Below are 9,774 nucleotides of genomic sequence, written 5' to 3'. Positions count from 1 at the left end.
ATCTATTGTTTCCACCGGCACGTGTTCTTCCTCGGGTATTCTCAAACATCTCCTTAATTGCGAGACTTGAAACACTGGGTGTATGTCTGCCATTTCTCTGGGTAGCTTCAATCGATACGCTACGACTCCGACTTTCTTCAGAATTTGGTACGGTCCAATGTACCGAGGGGCTAGCTTCCCTTGTACTTGAAACCTTCGGGTCCCTCGGATAGGTGAGACCTTGAGGTAAACAAAATCCCCTGGGTTGAAACTCACTTCTCACCTTTTCTTGTCTGCGTAGCCCTTTTGTCGGGATTGAGCTGCTTTCAATTTCTTGCGGATTTCCGCTACTTTTTCTTCTGCTTCTTTTATGAGTGCGGGTCCTACTATGGCACGTTCTCCAACTTCTGACCACATTAGGGGAGTTTTGCACTTCCTTCCATAGAGGGCTTCGAATGGTGACATGCCTAGGCTGGCTTGGTAACTATTGTTGTATGAGAATTCTGCATAAGGCAGACTCTGCTCCCAGTCCTTTCCATAGGTCCGGACGCATGCTCTCAGCATATCCTCCATAATCTGATTTACCCTTTCGGTTTGACCATCCATCTGTGGGTGATATGCGGAGCTGAAATCTAACTTGGTGCCCATAGTTTGATGCAAGCTTTTTCAAAACCTAGAGGTGAATTGGGTTTCCCTATCCGAGACAATTCTGCTAGGCACTCCATGTAACTTTACTATGTTTTTCACATAAAGCTTTGCCAGCTTTTCTCCACCGTAATTAGTTCGTACGGGTATGAAATGTGCCGATTTAGTGAGTTGATTAACTATTACCCATATGGAATCGTGTCCCTTCTGTGTTCTGGGTAGGGCCACTACAAAGTCCATCCCTATCTCATCCCATTTCCAAACCGGAATAGGTAGGGGTTGGAGTTACCCTGCTGGCTTTTGGTGTTCGGCCTTGATCCTTTGACAAGTATCACAATGGGCCACAAATCGTGCAATATCCGCCTTCATCCCATTCCACCAATATTTTTGCCTTATGTCCATATACATCTTGGTGGATCCTGGGTGGATGGAGTAAGCTGAGTTATGGGCTTCGTCCATGATTATATGCCGGAAGTCTCCATTCTGGGGTACACAAATCCTATCCTTATACCATAACGTTCCCTTATCGTCTACTCTGAAACCCGGTGCTTTGTTTTCTCCAGTTTGTTTGCAGATCTTCATTAACTCCTGATCCGAGCTATGGGCCTCTCTAATTCTATTCTCTAGTGTCGATTGGACGTTTAGCACATGGCTGGAACCTCGAGGAACAATGTGCACATTTAATCGTGCCATCTCCTCACGCAGATGGTCATCTTTGGGCCCATAGGATTTCCGACTTAAGGCATCGGCTACTACATTTGCTTTCCCGGGGTGATAATGAATTTCCAAATTGTAGTCCTTGACCAACTCCAACCATCTCCGTTGCCTTAAATTTAAATCCGGCTAGGTGAAGATATACTTCAGACTCTTGTGGTCGGTGTAAACCTCACACTTATTTCCAATCAGGTAGTGTCTCCAAATCTTAAGGGCATGCACTACGGCTGCCAATTCCAAATCATGGGTCGGATAATTCTATTCATGAGTCCTGAGTTGGCGGGAAGCATATGCAACGACTTTCCCGTCTTGCATCAGCACACACCCTAATCCTTGTCGGGATGCGTCACAATAAATGACAAAGTCCCGATGAATGTCCGGTAGGGTCAGCACTGGGGCGGTTGTCAGCTTTTGCTTCAATTCCTGAAAACTTCTTTCACAAGATTCTGTCCAGGAGAACTTCTTCTACTTCTTAAGAAGTTCCGTCATGGGTCGGGCTACCTTGGAGAATCCCTCAATAAATCTCTGATAGTATCCGGCTAATCCAAGAAAACTTCTGATTTCACTAACATTAGTCGGTCGCTGCCAGTTGGAAACGGCTTCGACCTTCTCTAGGTCCACTGCTACGCCTTCCGCAGTCAGAATGTGACCAAGGAAAGCTACTCTCTCCAGCCAGAATTCACATTTGCTAAACTTGGCATATAGCCTATGTATTCTCAGCTTTTCCAATACTACCCGCAGATGTTGCTCATGTTCCTAAATACTCTTGGAGTAGATAAGTATGTCGTCGATAAAGACTACGACAAACTTATCCAGCTCGTCCATAAATACTTTGTTCATGAGGTTCATAAAATAGGCAGGGGCATTGGTTAGTCCGAAGGATATTACGGTGAACTCAAACTGCCCGTAACAGGTGACAAAAGCTGTCTTAGGGATGTCACTTTCTCTAATCTTGAGCTGAAAATATCCTGACCTTAGATCGATCTTGGAAAAGTACTTGGCTCCTTTTAGCTGATCGAAAAGGTCATCAATCCTGGGGAGGGGGTACTTATTCTTAATGGTAACCTCGTTCAGTGCTCGGTAATCTACACACAACCTCATACTCCCATCTTTCTTCTTGACAAACAGAACTGGGGCTCCCCATGGCGACGAGCTTGGTCTGATGAAGCCAATTCATTGCAGTTCTTCTAGCTGCTTCTTTAACTCTGTCAACTCAGAGGCTGCCATCCTATAGGGTCTCTTGGCTATGAGGGAGGTCCCAGGGATAAGGTCAATGACGAACTCTATATCCCTGTGCGGTGGCATACCGAGAAGTTCTTCGAGGAAGACATCTGGGTATTCGTTTACTACCGGAACTCCTTCTAAGGGCTTGGCTTCCGTGCTAAACACCATCGGGTTAAACTCACTTTCTCGAGTGTGGCAGATTACTCGTATTCCTTCGGGGTTTGTTAGGTGCACCACTTTGTCAGTACAGCCTATGAGACCATTGTGTCGGCTTAACCAGTCCATTCCAAGGATCACGTCTATTCCCCCAGACTTAAGCATTACCAAGTCTGCTAGGAATTCTACCCCACTTAAATTGATCCTTACCCGGGGACAACCTAATTGACAATTGATGTCGCCCCCAGGCGTCCGGGTTAATAAGGGTGTTTTTAGTAGTACTGTAGGTATTTTGTGTTTTTCCACAAAACTCGAGGATATGAACGAGTGCGATGCTCCAGAATCAAATAGTACTGTTGCCAGAGTTGAGTTGACTAGGTACTCACCGAGCACTATGCCCTGAGCTTCTTGAGCTTCCTGCGCGTCGATGTGATTGATGCGGGCTCGTCCAAACGATTGCTGGGGCTGCTTCATCTGTTGACTGTTGTTGTTGTGGCGGACGGGCACTCGGTTGGCACCGGTCAAGGCTGGTCTGGGTCCATTCACTGTGTTGGAGAAGGCTGATGTAGCCGGCTTATTCTTGGCATAAGGGCAATTGGCGATGAAGTGCCCTGTCTCACGGCAGTTAAAACAGGCCTTAACATTGTTGTTATCGGAGGCGACCAGGCTTGTAGTGCTCTGCGGGGCCCTTATGGTACTCTGGCTCCTAGGCTGTGTGTCGGGGGCCCATGGTCCTGTCACTTGAGACTGAGTCCTATACTGCATTGGGGCCTGAGATCTTGGTGCAGTGTAGCTGAAGTTCCTCGGCTTTTGGAATCGGTCCTGTTGGCGGGCCTTACTTTCCAGAAATTTACGTTTGTTGTCCTTCCTCTCTTCAGTTTTGGCCCTTTCCGTAAGGATAGCCTTGTTCATCAGGGTATTGAAGTCCGGATAGATCTGAGGGGTAAGCAGGGTCCGGAGTTCTGGGTTGAGTCCCTTCTTGAACATGTCTTGTTTCTTGTCATCGTCGTTTACTTCCTCCGGTGCATATCGGGCTAACTCTATGAACCGGTGGGTGTACTCTTCCACCATCATGCTTCCTTGCTGCAGTGCGCGGAACTCATCCGCCTTGCGCTTCATGGTGGCCGAAGGAATGTGATAACGGCGGAACTCTCTCACGAATTAATCCCAAGTGATGGTAGAGGCATCTTCGGCTGCGGCACAATAATTCTCCCACCAGGCTAATGCGGTTCCGGTGAGTTGGTGGGCAGCCAGAAGGACTTTGTCTCGGCCCTGGCATTCGAACGGTTCAAGTTTCCTCTAGATTACTTGTAACCAGTCATCTGCATCCAAAGGGTTGCAAGATCCGGCAAAGGTGGGCGGCTTGGTCCTCAGAAAGGCTGTCAGCTTGTCATTCATGTTCTGCCCTCGTGGCTGCCGATTAATGAGGGCATTCGCCAGTGTCTCCAGTATGAGGGTCTAGTTGTGGATTATCTGTGCCAGGTCTCCGAGGGGTGGGGGTGGTGGTAGTTGCTCTCCTCCTTGATTTTCTCCTCGGTCCTGGCTTACTTCCTGTTCTTCCTGAGGAAGGTCTTGTTCAACAGGCTGTGCTCTGGCACCAGCGGCTGCGGGGTTCCGGCTACGGGAGGCCCTCGCGACATTCCGGGGAGTCACCTGTTGATTGGGTAGATTGGGGTTACGATTATGTGATGTTTAAGTTGTTTAATTCGTATATAAGGCAGAATCTACCTTCTGCCGGTAGTCACACAGACAAACAGCACAACAAACCAGCACACAACATCACAACAAGCACAAATGACTTCATTACTGCAAGGGGGGTACAGCTTGGGGGTAAAGCTAGGTTTCGTACTACTCGTCCAGGGTCACGCTGAAGGGCACGACCTGAGCAAAAGAGGCTGGGAGTACATCACTAGGGCGGCGTCGGTTATTTTATTCGCGGGGCGTGCCTTCTTCCGAGGCGGATAGTGTGAGTAATCCTTGCTCGCCGTCCTCTGGGTTCCCATCTATCAAGGGTTGCGCCGCAGCATCCCTTTCCACGGCGGCTGCAGGACTTTCAGGGTTCTCGGGTGGGGTTTGTGTGTTTCCAAAGAGCGGTCCCCATCCTATGACGGGTGTCCCGAGTAAAACATGGTCTTCTCCAATTGCCGGGACCGGTGTTCCACTTTGGGTCCATTCTTGCATACGCCGGTCTCGGGCCTGCCTGAGGCTTTCTTGGGCGACTGCTTCGCTGCTGACCGCGGCTGCGGCCATTGCCTCGGCTTGGGCTGCTCGGATCTGCTCCAGCCTTACTGCGAGCTCTGCTTGCTCGGCTCGATGGGTCTGCTCTCTCAGAAGGTTGGCTTGCTCATCGAAGAGTTGGTCCAAGGCGGCTAGATAAGTAGTCACTTGGTACAGAGGACCTTCTTCCTGGTGACGTCGTTCCAGACTTCTCATGCGTGCTTCCCAAACTGGGGTTCTGACGGCCGGCGGAAAGAACCTCACTGGTGTGGCGGCGAGGTGCCCTTCAAAAATCCGGCATAAATAACGGAGCGCTTTTCTGACGGTCAAGGGGTAGGCGTCCTGGTGCCTAAACCCTGTGGCAGTCACTTGCCACGGCTGGATGTCGGGGTAGCGGTTGCTCCTAGCGATGACCAGGATCACCCTGCAGTGGAGGGTACCATGGTGTTCGTACTCTCTGCTGTAGTACCTTGGGCGTTCCGTAACGCCAAGGCTTTCCAGGGCGTTGATCAACAGGCTGGGGAAGCCAGGTGCAGCTTGGCAATTGCCCTGGGTCCATCCTTCCTCAGCCATCTGAAACAAGGACAGGGTAAACAAATTTTGCACGGGTACAAAGGGGTAGGTAACATTTATTCTTGCAACATGGAGTTACAGTTTCCATGGGTGCGTGGTTATTAGGGTAGGGTTCTAGCTTGGAGTACTACTCCTATCGTGGGGATTCTTCTCCGATTCTGATAGGGCGCTTCTTTATTGGGAGGCACCGATCCATCGCCTCGTCTTCAGTCTGAGTACTTCTGTCCCAATGGGTTTCCTCGGGTTCTTCTTCTTCCTCTATCCATCCACCTATTTCCCTGCGGTTTTCATACTCCTGCATCTGGGCTTGGAGGGCGGCTAAGGAATACTCGGCGCGTGCGGCTCTTATCCGTTGTTCTTCCAGTTCCTGGGTTGCTTCTTCTGCCCTATGGATTAGCTGCTTCAGCTGGGCCGCCTGTTCGCGGTAGAGTGTGTCCAAAACAGTAAGGTAGATGGATAGGTAGGAGACTGTATCTTCTAGGTCTTCTTCTTCTCTTCCGAGTCCTCTCATTCGGGCAATCCAAGTGCGTCCTCTTCCTTCAGTAGGTGGAAAAAATCCCATAGGGGTCCGCTGAAGGTGGTGCTTGTAGAGCACACGCAGTCGTCGCAGGGCTTTACGAGCGGCCTTGCGGTAGGTTTCAGGGAAGCGAAAGCCAGAGGTGAAGATGAACCAGGGGTCCACATCAGGATAGCGAGTGGATTCTCCCACAAAGACCATCATGTCGCACCGAAGGATGCCCTTAGAGGTGTATTCTCGGTAGGCATACTCCGGTGGTTCCATGACTCCGATGCGTTCCAGGCTGAGTATTAATAACTTACGAAGGCCGGGCTCTGCATGGTAGATTCCGTCAATCCATCCATTGTCAGCCATCTGGAACAAGGCAAAGACCAGTGGTGAGCGTTTGTGCAGGAAAAAGCTAAGTCAAAACAAGTTCTGGGGCTTGAAAAAGGGTCTCGCTTCTAGGGTCACGTCCTACGGCCAGCCTACGGCTCTGATACCACCTGAAGCGTCCCCCCATCAGGGAAGACTTTAAAAGTGATGCTTTATCAGTCCCAAGAGGCTGATAACACTTTTATTACATCAGATGGTACCTCACCGTACAGCTCTACGCAGTAATGGGCAGTGAAGCACCACTATCGTGAGGATTACAACTAAAACCCACACTACTACACTAGCTACGAAAAGAGGGTCATCAGAGTCTTGCGCCATGCGGAGTTCCAGCGGTGGCCTTAACCACACGCAAGACTGGGTGCAGGACGAAACCCTACTCGATGTCTTCGGGGATGTAGTCTGGATCTTCCACTGTAACAGTAAGAATGGGGTGAGTACAAACGTACTCAGCAAGTCCAATCACACCCACGGAGGAGGTATAACAGAAATCAATGCACAGGACAATCCAAGGATAAGGTTATGGTTCATTTGCGGAAAACTTGGTTGTATGCATAGGTTTGTAAAAAAAACATTTCCAAAACAAGTTTCCTAGTACCAAGGAGCACACGATGTTGATCCACACACAGGATCCAAGCTTTAAACTGCTACCGAACTCCCCGTCCACCGTAGCACACGGCACAACTGCCGGACAATTTTTCAAACAACTCACACCAGACCAACCATTCCCGGAGAGAAACACTAGTTGTGTGACCACACCATAACTTGCCCAATACCGTGGGCATGGCTATTCGAATAGATTTTAACTCTGCAGAGGTGTGCAACTTTACCCACAGGTGGGGTACCACAGCACAATCACCTTAGTGTCGGTGCAGATCCCAACAAAGCCATTACCCACCTTAGCTAGACCTGACTAGCCACCACGGGATCCATCAAGGGGTCATTCGACCTATCTCCGAGGTTTAACCGGGGCATAAGTCACACAGATCTTATCCCTTCTCCTTGATCACCCGTTGCTCTCAGCTCTCCTGATGGCTACCAGACTAACTAGTGGGATTTATGCTAAGCCGTTGCCCATACAACGGTCAAGTGGTTTGCACGACAGGAAGCTAGGTGAGATGACACACCAACTCGGTCCTTAGGGGTGACAAGATGGATATCTCCCTTCCTCGCTCAACCACACAGGTACGAGCACACCAACGGCAATTCACACAGAAATGCCATCCATCCCGTCTGACTCGTCTTACAAAACCACATTTTATCCCTTCCCACACGCACCCATTTCTTTATAAAACCAGGTGGTCAAGGTATGATTATCACAAACAAGGGTGGCTATCCTACCATATTTTCAGCAAGTAAAACCATGCAATTTTATAAAACAGGCCACTGGGTTGTGTTTATAAAAACTAGGACAGAAACATGCATCAAAGGGCGGGATTGAACTTGCCATTATCAAATCCTTGCGGGAGGTCCTGATCGAAGCACTGTCCCTCGGATTCGGGGTCGCAGAACTGGTCCTCGTTCGCTAGGTCACAGTCGTGACCTTCCTCGTTCACTCCGGGTCCTACGGCGCAAACAAACAAGCACACAATCAATCAAAAGAACTAAAAGCTTTTATCGTTGAGCTTGTATCGGAAATAATTTAGTTATGGAGATAGGGTTAATATTTTTGGGTGGTTTCGTAATGGCATGGTTGGAACTATACTAGAAATGGCGTGGTAAAGTTTCGGGTCGATCGGAGACCGTTTGGCGCATAAAATGACGAGGTAAAGGGGGTTTCAGGGGCTAAACAGGGGTCCAGGGGCTCATTCGCAATCTTCCGGAGGGAGTAAGGACCTTTTTGCGAACCCTAGAAATATTCAGGTCATGCTAACGGGTGTCGAGTGTATCTAGGTTTATGTAATGGAGGGTTCGGTTTGAAATAATGGAAAGAGCGAGGCTTCTTTTGCGAAAGGGAGTGAATAGGGGGTGTTTAGAGAAAAAGGGGGGCCTTTTGGGGAAATACAGGGAAGGGGGGGCTTTTGGGCAAAAAGCCCTCTCTTCTTCCCCTCTCCACGAGAAACAGAGGAAGGGGGGGGAGGAGCCCCTGCGCCGGTCGATTCCGGCGGCCAGGGCTCGACGGCGGCTCGGGATTGGGGGAAAAAGAGAGGGGGAGAGGAGGGGGCCTGATTCCCGGCCTCACCTCGGGCCGGGGCGGTGTGAGGAGGCCGGGCGACGGCGGGCAGCGGGCGGCGACCGAGCGGTGTGCGGCGGCGGCGCTTCGGGCTTGGGGAAGAGGCCGTGTGCAGGTGCCGAGCTCGGAGGCGGGGTGAGGGTCCTTTTATAGGCGGCCAAAGGCGGTGGGGCGGTGAGGAAGCCGGCGAGCGGCGCGGGGCGTCTTAATGGCGTCTGTGTCGTGGAGCGGCGGCGCGGCCGGCAAAGCCGGAGCGACATGACGGCTCGGCACGCGTGCGGGCACGTGGGGCGGGCGCTGTGCGGCGCGAACGGCGAGGGCGGAGCGCCAGCGGCGGACGGCACGGCACGCGTGGGGACGGGCGCGCGCGTGCGCACGCGGCGTGGCGAGGCGCGGGCCAGGGCGGGGCGGTGCACACCGCGGCGTACGCTCGTGGGAGCAGTGGCTGGGCGCTGTGCGGCACAGGATGGGGAATGGCGGCGCGCGCGGCGGGGCGGGACGCTGCAGCGGCGGGCGGCGCGGCGTCGCGGGTCCGGGCGCGCGCTCATGCACGCACGGCGCGGCGTGGCGCGGGCCACGGGCGGCACGGTGCGGCGCACGGCCACGCGTTGCGCGTGCGCGTGCGTCGCGCCACGGCCAGGGCAGAGCAGGCGCACGGCCCAGGCGGCGCTCGGGCATGCGGCAGGGGAAGGAAAAAGAGAAGAGAGGAGGGGGAAAGAAGAAAGAAGGGAAGAAAAAGGGAAGAAAGGAAAAGAAAGAAAGAGAGATTGGGGGAAAAAAGAAAAGAAAAGAAATGGGAGAAAGAAAAAGAAGAAGTAGAGAGAGAAAGAGGGGCGCGTCGGCGCCGATCGCGGTGGCGACCGCGGCCGGTCGGCCACGCGCGCGCGTCATTCGCGCGCTGCGCGAGGAGAACGAGGGGTGGGACTGCGGCCGGATTCGGTGTCGGCTCGGGGATTAGGGTTTCGGGTTGAGCGGTCTTCAGCGACGAAAAGGTTTGAACAAACATGTTTTAGCGCGTAATTGACTTGGAAATTTTCAGGGCGTCACAGGGCGCGGCGGCGGGGCCGGGGGCGCGGCGGCGGCTCGGGCCAGGGGCGCGGCGGGGGGCCGGGGGCGCGGCGGGGGGCCAGGGGCGCGGCGGCGCAGGCCGGGGACGCAGCCAGGGCCGCGGGGCGGGGGAGCGGCGGCGGCGCGGCGGGGCCGG

This window comes from Panicum hallii, chromosome 3, assembly GCF_002211085.1.
Source record: "Panicum hallii strain FIL2 chromosome 3, PHallii_v3.1, whole genome shotgun sequence".
NCBI classification, from domain to species: Eukaryota; Viridiplantae; Streptophyta; class Magnoliopsida; order Poales; family Poaceae; genus Panicum; species Panicum hallii.
Note: the sequence above shows the minus strand (reverse complement) of the source record.